The following is a 12,070-nucleotide window of genomic DNA, read 5'->3' as shown; positions in this document are numbered from 1 at the left end:
ATTGCATATGAGACTTTGACCAGGTATTCAGTTATCTCTTCCATTCGTTGCACATTTCGGAAGTTTCCCGCTTGTACTTTCGGGCTGCTTGAGTAAAATTATTTTCCTTCTCAGATATTTGATGGAGTTGAAGAATAGATAGTTGTAGTTACCATCTACATTATTTAGCAGAACTTTTGTTATATGTTTCTTGCTTAACATTGTTTGTTGTTTGTAACTTTATATTTATTATTTGCTTCTATTGTATATAGTTGTATTTGGTTTGGTCCTGTCTTATTTTAGAAAAAAAGGGGGAGATGATAGGGGAGTTCAACCAATCACATTCTGTTTTTGGGGCGTGCCGCCCTCAGGCTAAAGCCTGCCTATAAAACTAGCAAGGCGCTCCACTAGCTGTCTTTCACCTGGCTCTTGTGCCTGGATGGATCATTTGAATTCTGGTGTAAGCTGTATACTTTGTATTAAGATAGTCTGGGGATTTTTCATTACCAATCGCCCTGCGGCATTAAACTCTAAATATTGAATGTCTGGTATAATAAATTCTAACCTGAGCTTTAGAAAATGAGTTAAGGAATTCCTGTGCATTATGTCCCAAAGTGGAAATTTTTTGAGTGCCAAATATCTACAAGCCAAAGATGACATCATATAACAGTTGGATCAGTTCCATAATCATGTCCAAGTAGAGATTTCTTGACACCTTTAAAAAAATAATGTGATAGGCCTGGTGAGTTTTGCCCAGTGGTTAAGAACACCTACTTTCTACTCTGGGCAGAGGACTAGAATTCAGTTCCCAGTACCAAAACGGTATGTCATACCCAACTGTAACTCCAGTTCTTGCCTGATGATATATGTATGTGCGTAGATATTCTACATATACACATAAAATTAATTAAAAATAATATGAGAACTAATATTGAATGGCCAGTTTTTCTCCAGAAAGGAGAATGCTTAGGCTTGAATTCTTTGTGCGGCACAGGATGGCCTTGAACTCGTGACAATCATTCAGTGTCAGTCTCTTGAGAGATGGAGCCATAGTATGAACCTCCATGCTTGTCTCGGTTATCAACTTTTAATGTTACTACATATGTGCAGTGATACTGTCCCAGTCAACTTTTGGGTACTGAAGAAGTACCCTATATGAGTCACAGAAGACAAAACATTTATTTCAACTTACAGTTTTGGAGGATTCAGCCCACATTCAGCTCATCTGTTGCCTTGAGGTCTGCAGAACCATGATGATGGGCAGTGTGTGGTGGAGCAAAGCTGCACAGTTTACAGTATCTAGGCAACAAAGACAGAAAGGAAGGTGCTGAGGTCATAATATACCCTTCTAGAACACCTCCAGTAATCTCTTGCCACTAGGTCCTGCCCTTTAAAGATCCCACCACTTCTTAACAGTACCACGGGCTCTGTAACAAGCCTTTAGCCTGCGACCCTTTAGAGAAGACTTCAAATCCAAACTCTGCAGATAAACAGGACCCATGTATGTGTATATGTACCACAAAAATGTCTAGAGGCAGCACTTTTACATGTGACTGCAAGGAATGATGACACTTTGAGGTAAATGCAACCAAGAAGCAAGAATGTTTTTGGAAGTGGGTTCAACTAAGTTGCAAGAATATATGGATCCCAAAAGCTCAGAACAAGGTTTCATTCGGAATAAGGGTGTTAGCAGATATCTGTGTAGTGGTGGTAACTTGTGATAAGGTTATGTTGGATTAATATGAGGTATAGTATTATCTTTATAAAATTCTACAGTAGTATCTTTATAAAAATAAATTTTACAAGGAAAGACAAGAGGAAGATACTTTGAAGATTAAACAGGAATTGTAGTGTTACAGCTACAAGGCCAAGAATGTCTGATGGAACCACCAGCAGCTGAAATAGGCAGTAAAGATTCTTTCCTTTGGCTGGAGAATAGTGAGGTGCTTAAGACCCTTTCATTTATGCTTTTCAAAACACTCTTCATCTAAACTTTGAATAAAGGGTAATATGTTTGAAAATACATATTTTCAGTTAATTACTTTCAGTAGTTCATCTGGAAAACATTCAAATTCTCTCTCTCTCTCTCTCTCTCTCTCTCTCTCTCTCTTTCACACACACACACACACACACACACAACTATTGTCTTTCTTTTCCTTTGTATAATTCATCCATCTTATTTTGAAGGCCAGCATTCAGCTCTGTTTATTACAAATTATAACCATCTCTATTCAACATTTTAGTAAAGAAGAAAGGTAAGCTAATGGGGTCATAAAAATGTACATGGTTATACCTAAGCTTTCTATTGTTATGATAAACACCATGACCAAAGGTAACTCAGGGAGGAACTTCAGTTTACAGTATATAGTACATCATAGAGGGAACTCAAGGCAGGAAATCAAGCAAAGACCATAGAAGAATTGTGTCTTAGTTGGGATTTCTATTTCTGGAATGAAACACCATGACCATAAAGCAAGTTGAGGAGGAAAGGGCTTGTTTGACTTACACTTCCACATCACTACTCATCACTGAAGGAAGTCAGGACAGGAACTGAAACAGGGCAGGAACCTTAAGGCAGGAGCTGATGCAGAGGCCATGGGGGCTGCTGTTTACTAGCTTGCTTCCCCTGGCTTGCTCAACCTGCTTTATTATGGAACCCAGAACCAGCAGCCCAGGGATAGCAACACCCAACATGGGCTATACCCCTTCCCCATTGACCACTAATTGAGAAAATGCCTTACAGCTAGATCTTATTGGACGCTTACTGGTGTGGTATGCTCACCATACCTTCCTCAGCTTGATCTTTCAAATAACCCAGGACTACGTGCCCAGGTGTGACATCACACACAGTGGGCTGGGCCCTCCCAAAGTATCATTTATCAAGAAAATGCTTCCAGCCGACTGGCCTGTAGGCAAGTCTGCTGGAAGCATTTTCTCAATTTGGTCCTCCTTTCCCAGAAGACTGCAGCTTGTGTCAAGCTGACAAAAACTTATCCAGCACAGGTCATTTAAAAACTCCTATATGTGGATAAAAATTCAAAGTACGAAAACCTGATCCTGTGAAGTACAGGAAGGGGGCAGAGGCTGCAGCGGGCATCAAGCCCTTTCTGGCAGGCTGCATCGGGCTTTTCACTGTCCCCCAGGGAAGGTCTCTCTGGATATCTATTGTGAATAGGTTCATGATTCTGCTTCAGAACCTTGTCGAGTAAAACACATTTGTAACACATGGTGGCTGCAACTGACGTTATGTAATCTGAGCCTGTTAAAGAGGAAGCAACTGTTTTAGGAAGCAGCCCTGAAATTGGCCCCAAACGTGTTATTAGAGTCAAAGAAATCTATAATGTCAAAAAATAACAAAAGCATCATTTGAGCTGGAGTGAACAGGGTTGATGCCGCAGCTCGGAAGCTACTTCTAATTAGAAATAGACAAGCTTCAGATTGGAAAGATTTACACTTACCATATACACAGATTTATTCTTATTTCCCCCCTTTTCTTTTCCCTACCTTTTCTCTCTCCCCCAGCACTTTCTTCTCTATATCTATTTCTCTTGCTTACTTCCCTCCCAAACTCTCTGTCCTTTTTCTGTCCTTCTTTGTCTCCTTATGGCATTCAGTTGGCTTGTCTTCTCTCTTTCATCTTGCTTTTGGTTACATTTCCATCAGAAAGGTTCCATAGGTTCTTGTTTCTAGCATTGATAAAGAATTCAACTTAAGGCTACCTCTTTGATGAATTTCACTTGGAATAGAAAAGTTCTGTGGCTCCAGCAGGAATTTTCAGCAAGGCGCTGGACAGAGAGCCTGAGACAAGATGGTATCTGTTCTAAAGTAAAATATACAACAAGGTGTGAATATCTTAGTTAAAACAGAAAACTGTGTAGCTAAACTTCCTGGATTTAAATCTTAGTTCTTCAGTGTCCAGCTCTGTGAACCTTGATGTATTATATAACTCTCTCCTTTATCTTTAATATGATTATGGTAATTTAGCCATGTATAAAGACAATACAAGCATTAAGACAGTTACCACTGTGACATTATTGTAACAGCCAGTGTCCCACAGAGTTATTAGAGTACAGCTCTAATTGTCACTAGAAGGTGCTGGAATCTATAGGGAGTTCTTCAGAACTTTGGCAGCATGCCCTAGGTTGCACAGTAGACCACAGCCTAGTTAGGTAAGCACCCTGTTTCTTCACAGGGCCTGAAGCAACAGGACTTTCAAATAGTTCCGGTCTCCTATAACTGTGATAAATCAATTACCAGAGCAGCTTGGGGAAGGATAAGATTTTTTTGACCTGTACCTCTAGGCCCCAATCAACCACTGTGGGAATTCAGGGAAAGAACATGAGGAAGAAATCAAAAAGGAAAGGTGGTATTTGCTAACTTATATAACTTATTCATTGGCTTTTCTGTGGGAATAGTGCTACCCACAGTGGACTGGGCCCTCAGACATGAATTCCCTATTCCCCACAAACATACCAACCTGATCTAGGCAAGTCCATTGAGATTTTCTCCTCTCAGATGAATTTAGGCTGTGCCTAACCAGGCCACAATTCATGATAGAAAATAAAGCTTTTCTCTTTATATGCTGATTTTCTTAGTTATTTGTTGGTGATGGAAAGCTAAGCTCACTGACACAACTAATACAGACATGGAGCATTGGTTTACTAAATATTAGTATGTTCCAAGATCTCAGCAGAGCCTCATGATTTGGTTCTACAGCAGTTAATATTTTAGAACTACAGAGCATAGATTCCAACTGACTAAACAGATTCAGTTTTTCTTAATTGAGATTTATTTTTTATTTTATTTTTATAGGTGTTTGCCAGCATTTATAGGGGCTAGTGAGATGACTCAGCAGTTAAAAGTGGCTGATGGGCAAGTGTGAGGATCAGAGAATGCATCCCCAGAAAACCACTTAAAACCAACTGGGTGTGGTAGCCTGCCTGTGGTCGCCAGCCTTGGAAGACAAAGGAAAGGGATTGTCAAAGCAAGTTACTAACTCCACTAGTTATATCAGTGAGCTCTGGCTTTGACTGAAAGACCCCGACTCAACGAAGAAGGTAGAACAGCAATAGAACAATAGTGGATAGTTCTTGATATCAATCTTTGGCCTCCAAATGTACAGATTCCAAAATATATGCCTACTCCACACATGTACACATACATACAAGCATAGGTGCCTACACATATGTGAAAATGGAATAAGAAAGAGAACTTTAAAAAGTAAAAATAAAGACAGGAGTGTTTGTGTACATTCTCCACTGTAAGGAGAAGAATTTAATAATGCTTATTTGGTTTTTAAGTCCCAATTATATATTATTTGGTGAGAATATAATGCATATTTTTTCATTTTCTTTCATGTTAATATAAGCAATCTATTTTCAGGCCACAAAACCTTAACAAAATACTCATGAAGGCAAACATCTTGGTAAAAGTAAGTCACTTCTTTGACATCTAAAAGGGCTCGAAACAGAACAGGACACATTTTGATGCGTGACAATGACTGACCAGTTCACATTTGTGGCTAAGGATAACACCAAGGCAGGACTGACATCTGTCCTGGCCTAAGGACATAGCACTCCTAGCCATCATCTCAAGTATGTGAGGCAATTTTCCACTCATTCCTTGGTTTGAAGTTGGATTAAACTGTGATTTGAATAGTCTGCCAGCTGGATCCTTGGAATGCAGATGGCTTTTTCCAAGCACAGTCATGCTGGGACATCTGACACAATTTCAATCAGGGTTGAAAAATCCTGTTGGATTACAGCCCTTTTCATCATGGTTCTTTTAGTTACTTCTACCAGAGTCTCCTCTTTCTTGTTTTTGCAGCTACCTCATGTCAGCTTCCAACACACAACAGGCTATTTTACGGAGTCATTATCCTGTTCTAGTCAGTGTGTTCTTTTGTTGCAATAAGAGTAACTCCAGTGGGTGGCTATGGAATCCTCCAAGACTTCCCCACAAATGACCTATGCCAGTTACTTGATGTCAAGTCTGAGTCCTGGGTGGCAGGCACTGGGAACCGTGCAAAGCTGAAGTTCATGACAATACCTGAGTCTGGCTTCCACGCAGGTGCTGACTGAATGCTACAAACTTGGGATAGATTCTGTCGGACATGAAACTATGCAACATTTATGAACTTTGTCATGTTCTGCTTACACATATCACTACAATTCAATGCAGATCCTGGTACAAAGCCCTTTGAAAGTGGACAGAGTGCACAGTGATTTCCATCTAATATGTTCTTCTGTTACTCTCACGTGGTCTGTGACACCACGTTTCATGAACCTGTTAGAAATCTAAGCTGCCATCAGTCACCAGCTAGACTCAGGGGTCAAATCCAATATTCTTTTAATGAAATTTTTATGAATTATGGCCATACCTAGTCACATATTCTTTGTGTAGAGTCACTTTCACAGAATTGTCTGGTGGAGTAGTTGCTTTGGAGAGATGCAACAGATCTGAAAATATTTACTACATAATCCATTACACAAATAATTTATTCTTAGGTTGTCTCATATACTGGGATTTCTTTATTTTTAAGATTGAATAGATTACATATTATGCTATTTTTATGTTGTTTTATTATTTGGGGATCATATAAGTGGCATACGTAATTACAATATTTATATAATTTACATTCCTTTCTCTCTAATTTACAGTGTTCCTTCCAACTTCTCAAATTAATGACTTCTTCTACAAAAAAAGAGTCTATCAGGGAATTTTTCTTTAAAAAGGACTATTACATAACCAATTTAATAATCTTTGTTTATGATTCTATGATTTTTCAATGTGTCTGATCTCTGTATTTTATAGAGCTTTCTGATGGCCATATTGAGAACTCCTCCATGAAAACTAGGCCTAGACCACAAATAGGAAGGAAAGTAGGGAAGGAGGAAATCAAGAAGGCTACAAAGCAGGCAGATGAAAACAGGAAGGAAGGAAGGAAGGAAGGAAGGAAGGAAGGAAGGAAGGAAGGAAGGAAGGAAGGAAGGAAATGGAAAGAATTAGGGACAACATTCTGACCTTGGGAGGGGGTGCTGAGGCTAAGAAAATGTTATATTAAGAGAAATGAAGACAGAAAGCATAGATTAGACTGGGAGGACTGAAGGTTAATACCAAACAGTCCCAAGTTTATTTTTCAACCAGCATATATACTAAATATAGTCAAAAGACAGAACAAAGAGCAGTACAGCTAACCACTTCCCTCCACTGTCCTTGGAGGAAGCTCAAGCAGGTACATTATCTCATTCAGCTAAGCAGCTTCTAATCTCTAACAAGGAGTTCCTCCAGCTGCCATTTTTTAAAAGCATGGACAGCCTGTATATGGCAGTTCTATTGAACTTGTCCATATTGGGTTTCATGGTCAAAGTTGATGAGGATGACTGACTAGGTCTCTTCCTCAAAAGGGCACCAGATCTCATTACAGATGGTCGTGGTTGCTGGGAATTGAACTCAAGACCTTTGAAAGAGCAGACAGAGCTCTTAATGTTGAGCCATCTCTCCAGCAAATCTTAGCAGAAAAATGTACTCTGTCATCTGGACAAAAATGTTCTTTCTATAGATTAACACTGACGTTACTCACAGTTCTCAAGGTTACTGGAAAAAGCAGAGTAGGCAAACTTGAACTCAAATGACTTCTTTAAGTCAGAAATGACTTCAAATGGAAACTGCCACAACATTCTGTGGCCAAACTTACAGCTGTGTGTGCTCCCACTTTTTCCTGGGTCCATCTTTGCACCTTCTTGTGTGTCTGGTTTTCACATTAAGAACTCCCCATTGGCATGGAAGCCTCCCAAGCAATGTAAAGGGCACTATGTTGTCTGGGTTTCTGTCCTGACCTGTCCCCACCGTCATTATGTCCCAAAGAAATCACACAGAAGTCTATATTAGTTACAAACTGATTGGCCCATTATCTCAGACTTCTTATTAACTCTTATAACTTATATAGCCCATTATTCTTATCTGTGTTTGCCAGGTGGCTCAGTACCTTATTCAGCAGGGCAGTCACATCTTGCTTCTTCTGTGGTATGGTCAGAACTGCAGAGGAATGGGATCTCTCCTTCCCAGAATTCTCCTGTACTCATTGACCAGCCTCTACTTTCTGTCTGGTTGTTCTACCTATACTTCTTGCCTGGCTACTGGCCAATCAGCATTTATTTAAAATATAAGTGACAGAATACAGACTATTCTCCCACACCACTATCAATAAATTCACTTAGGCATATGATTTGTGTGTGTGTGTGTGTGTGTGTGTGTGTGTGTCCATTTATATGTCTTAAATTAGGTTGAGCACATATCATGATGCACATGTGGAGGTCATTGAACAACTTCGGGTGTCAGTCCTTGCCTCCCATCTTGTTTAAGGCAGGGTCTCTTTGTTGTTTGTTGTTTGGTGCTGTGTGTGTCACACAAGCCAACCAGCTTTGAGCATCCAGTGATTCTCCTCTCTACATCTCCCCTTTCAGCACAGGAACACTGGGGTACAAACACATTGCTCTAGCTTGTTTTTTAATTTTTTTTTTATGTTGCTGCTGTGATAAAATACCTTGATTATGGGGATCCAGACCACCCCAAGACTTTTTCGGAGGCCCTGACAAAAAGGCAAAGAGGACTTTAGCTCTGTGTCTCTGTGCAGAAATTGACTTGACAGGGTCAGTCTAGGACTGGAGCCAGAACTTCAATAGAGTCATGCAGTTTCCTAGGATCTGACTCTTTCCCGCTGGACAGTATTTGTCAGTCCTAAGGATATTTGAAGCAACATGTGTACACTTTGTAAACATTGACTTTGCTTTCTGCTGACCTTGGCTGTCTTGACCCTTGTAAATGGTATATAAGATGCTGTAATTTTAATAAATTTGTTTGGCATAAGTCATCAGCTTTTGTAAAAGCTCTCGGTCCCACATGTTGCTTTTGTCTTTTTATTTCTTTTTTTTTTTAATTTATCTCTAGTCTTCCTACATGATGATTTTCCATTCTGCACCCTTACTCCTGTTGGTCAGATCACATGATCAAAAGCCATCTGGGGAGGAAACAGTTCATTTTGACTACAGGTTGTAGTCCATCTTTAAAGGAGGCAAGCTCAGGAACTCAAGTAAAGAGATTCAAACAGAAATCACAGAAGGACACCGCATACTCATTTGATTCCTCTGGTTTACTCAGCTCACTTTCTCATATAGCGCATTCCTACCTGCCTAGGTATCACAACAACCGTAGTGGGCTAGACACTTCTCCATCAGTTAGCAACTAGTAAAATGCTTCACAGACATGCCCATGTGCCAATCAGATCTGGTCAATTATTTATTTGATGTTCCCATTTCCTTAGTGACCCTAGGTTTCTGACTAGGTGATAGTTAAGGCTAACTATGATACATGAATTATCAGAACGAGCTTTACATGGGCCATGGAGATCAGAAATCAAGTATTTATACTTGCATAGATAACACTTCAGTCAGTGAACCATCTACCAAGACCACATATATGTTTTGATAAAACTATGGACAAAAGCTACCTGAATATCTGTCTGTGAATACCTCTAGACATCTGTTGTCTCTATAACAACAAAAATTATACTTCAAAATTTTACCGATGAAGAAGACATTAAGAGGCTTATGGAAAACAATTAAGAAAACATCAGTACAAAAGTGTGAAATGCACTCATTTAATTGAGAAGAATACGTATTATCAGTAATTTTTGGTGTTTATGCATTTGTCAACTTTTCAGCCTCTACAGTTTATTATGAGTATTTTTCTCATTTCACACACTGACTTTCACATCTATTTTTAAATAATTCCTACATTACTTCTCTTTGAAAAGCTATCTGTCAACGTTTGTAGAAACTTTAGGACCCATATAAACTAGATCCACCCTAAACAGAGTGATGCTTTTCAACCCTCTCAATACTTATCACAAGGACTTGTCATTAACTGAAAAGAAAAATCTGTCTTTCAAAATCCGGAGCACTGTGTATTGATAAGGCTGAATCTTTTCATTGTAGTTATGATGTTTCATAAGACTGCAAAATATCCCAAAACACTCCATATATCCTATATATGAGAAAAATTTATAAAATATTGCTGTAATTTTATTCATATTTGCTATATATCACTTGTATTATAGAAAGAAAATCTATTTGATGAAACTATATCATATCTATTCAAAATAAACTAAGCATTTAAGTCCATCTTATAAAATATTTATATAAATTTACCAATAGTAACAAAGAGAAAAATTATATGGAAATTTCCAGGCCACATAATAGTTTTTTTTTATTAATCAATGGTAATCATAGCATACAGAGGGGAATACCACATCACATAACATTATTATTTAATTTTTAGTAAGTGGCATATTATTTATCTCTTTTTATGTTATAGATAGATAAATTCTATTCACTTGGTACCTATCTTAATTATAGTTCATAGTCCATGTTATTGTATTAGTTTTAAATCAATCTTTTGCTTTTATAAAAGGTCTTTAAAATATTATCTTACTTTTTAATGTAAAATGAAAAAGTCCTTAATTTTGAAAAAGAAAGTAAATGAATTTTGAATGCTTTGTCTAACCAGTTTGGCTGAATGGTGGATAATTTTCATGAGTAGAGCAAAAGTTGAAGCCAAAATTTAGACTAAGTTATGTTCAAAGCTGCCACAGCTGGGATCCTGCAAGTTGAGCTAAGTAAAGAGTTTTGGCCTCCATGAGGACAGGCACTCTCTAACCAACAGTACACCTGGAGAGAACAAGGGCATAAGAGAGACCAGCTGCTCTCTTCTGGAGCATGGCCATAAAATTTTACAACTCTGTTCCGGGCCATCAGAACACTCCAGGTTCCTGGCCTTTGTACTCAGGGAAGTGCACTAAGATATTAGGTTTGGAGCTCAGATTAAGAATTATACTTAGTAGTTGACATTCTTACTTCTGAGAGGACTGCAGATGTGTTGCACTACACTGATAATATCAGCATCTCCACCTTGTAGATGATCTGCCATGGTATCTCTCATCTTCCACAACCAAATGAGAAAAACATCTTTATATCTGCATCTGTTCTGTGGATTGACTCTCTAGAGTGGCCCAACTAATACAATCTATACCCATCTAGTGTGGAACATGGTCTGTATTCTGTCAATTATATTTTAAATAAACACTGATTGGCCAGTAGCCAGGCAGGAAGTATAGGCGGGACAACCAGACAGGAAGTAGAAGTGGGTCAATGAGAACAGGAGAATTCTGGAAAGAAGACACAGTTCTGTCCTAGTCACAGAAGCAGCAAGATATGACTGCCCCACCGAATAAGATATCGAGCTACCTGGCTAACATAGACAAGAATAATGGGCTAATATAAGTTATAAAAGTTAATAAGAAGTCTGAGCTACTAGGCCAATATGTTTATAACTAATGTAGACCTCTGTGTAATTTTTTTGGGACTTTACGACGACAGGAACCAGGTAGGACAGAAAATTCAGTCAACACCCATCTGTATGGAAACTAGAGCAATTATTACCACTAGTGATGAACTCTAAGCATGTATTCTTTCTTTTTTTCTTTTCAAGACAGAGGTTCTCTGTATAGCTTGGGAGCCTGTCCTGAAACTTACTCTGTAGATAAAACTGGCATTGAACTTGAAGAGATCTGCCTGTCTCTGCCTCCAGATTTCTGGGATTAAAGGTGTGCACAACAACTGCCCAGCTTTCTTCCATTATAAGTCTGTCAATCAGCAAGAAGTCTTTGCAGCAGCTAACCACTCTTGCCTGTCCATTGTGTAATGTGTTAGCAACTGGTCTATGTACAAACTGATCAGTGTAAAGAACAGTTACAGAAAATAAGTCTTTATTCCTGATATTTGAGGAACTAAAAAACATTTTCTCGCTAGGTAATTAGAATCAAATGTGAATTATCAGACTTGCCCAATAGCTCACATCTACATATCTGTAAGCACTCATCATAACCTATACAAAATATGAATACCTATGCACATTCATACACTATATATAAATATTTTATGCACACATGGGCACACACACACACACAGAGTGTATATTCTACTCCTAAATGAGCTAACTAGAAGGATGGGCTTCAATCAAGAGCCTTCCATGC

General features: G+C 38.7%; 1 long non-coding RNA gene across 1 annotated transcript in view; it reads right to left on the bottom strand.

Annotated features, from left to right (window-relative positions):
* LOC125409918 (uncharacterized) overlaps window positions 1–1,282 on the bottom strand; it is a 206,836-nt gene extending 205,554 nt beyond the window's left edge. The window contains exon 1 of the long non-coding RNA XR_015004355.2: window positions 1,172–1,282. This is a non-coding gene — a long non-coding RNA (uncharacterized LOC125409918). The remainder of the gene's footprint in view (window positions 1–1,171) is intronic.
* Window positions 1,283–12,070: the final 10,788 nt, after the last annotated feature.

The sequence above is a fragment of the Myodes glareolus genome, chromosome 11 (genome assembly GCF_982192425.1).
Source record: "Myodes glareolus chromosome 11, mMyoGla1.1, whole genome shotgun sequence".
NCBI classification, from domain to species: Eukaryota; Metazoa; Chordata; class Mammalia; order Rodentia; family Cricetidae; genus Myodes; species Myodes glareolus.
The sequence above is the reverse complement of the archived record's forward strand: the minus strand, read 5'-3'. Positions and strand labels throughout refer to the sequence as shown.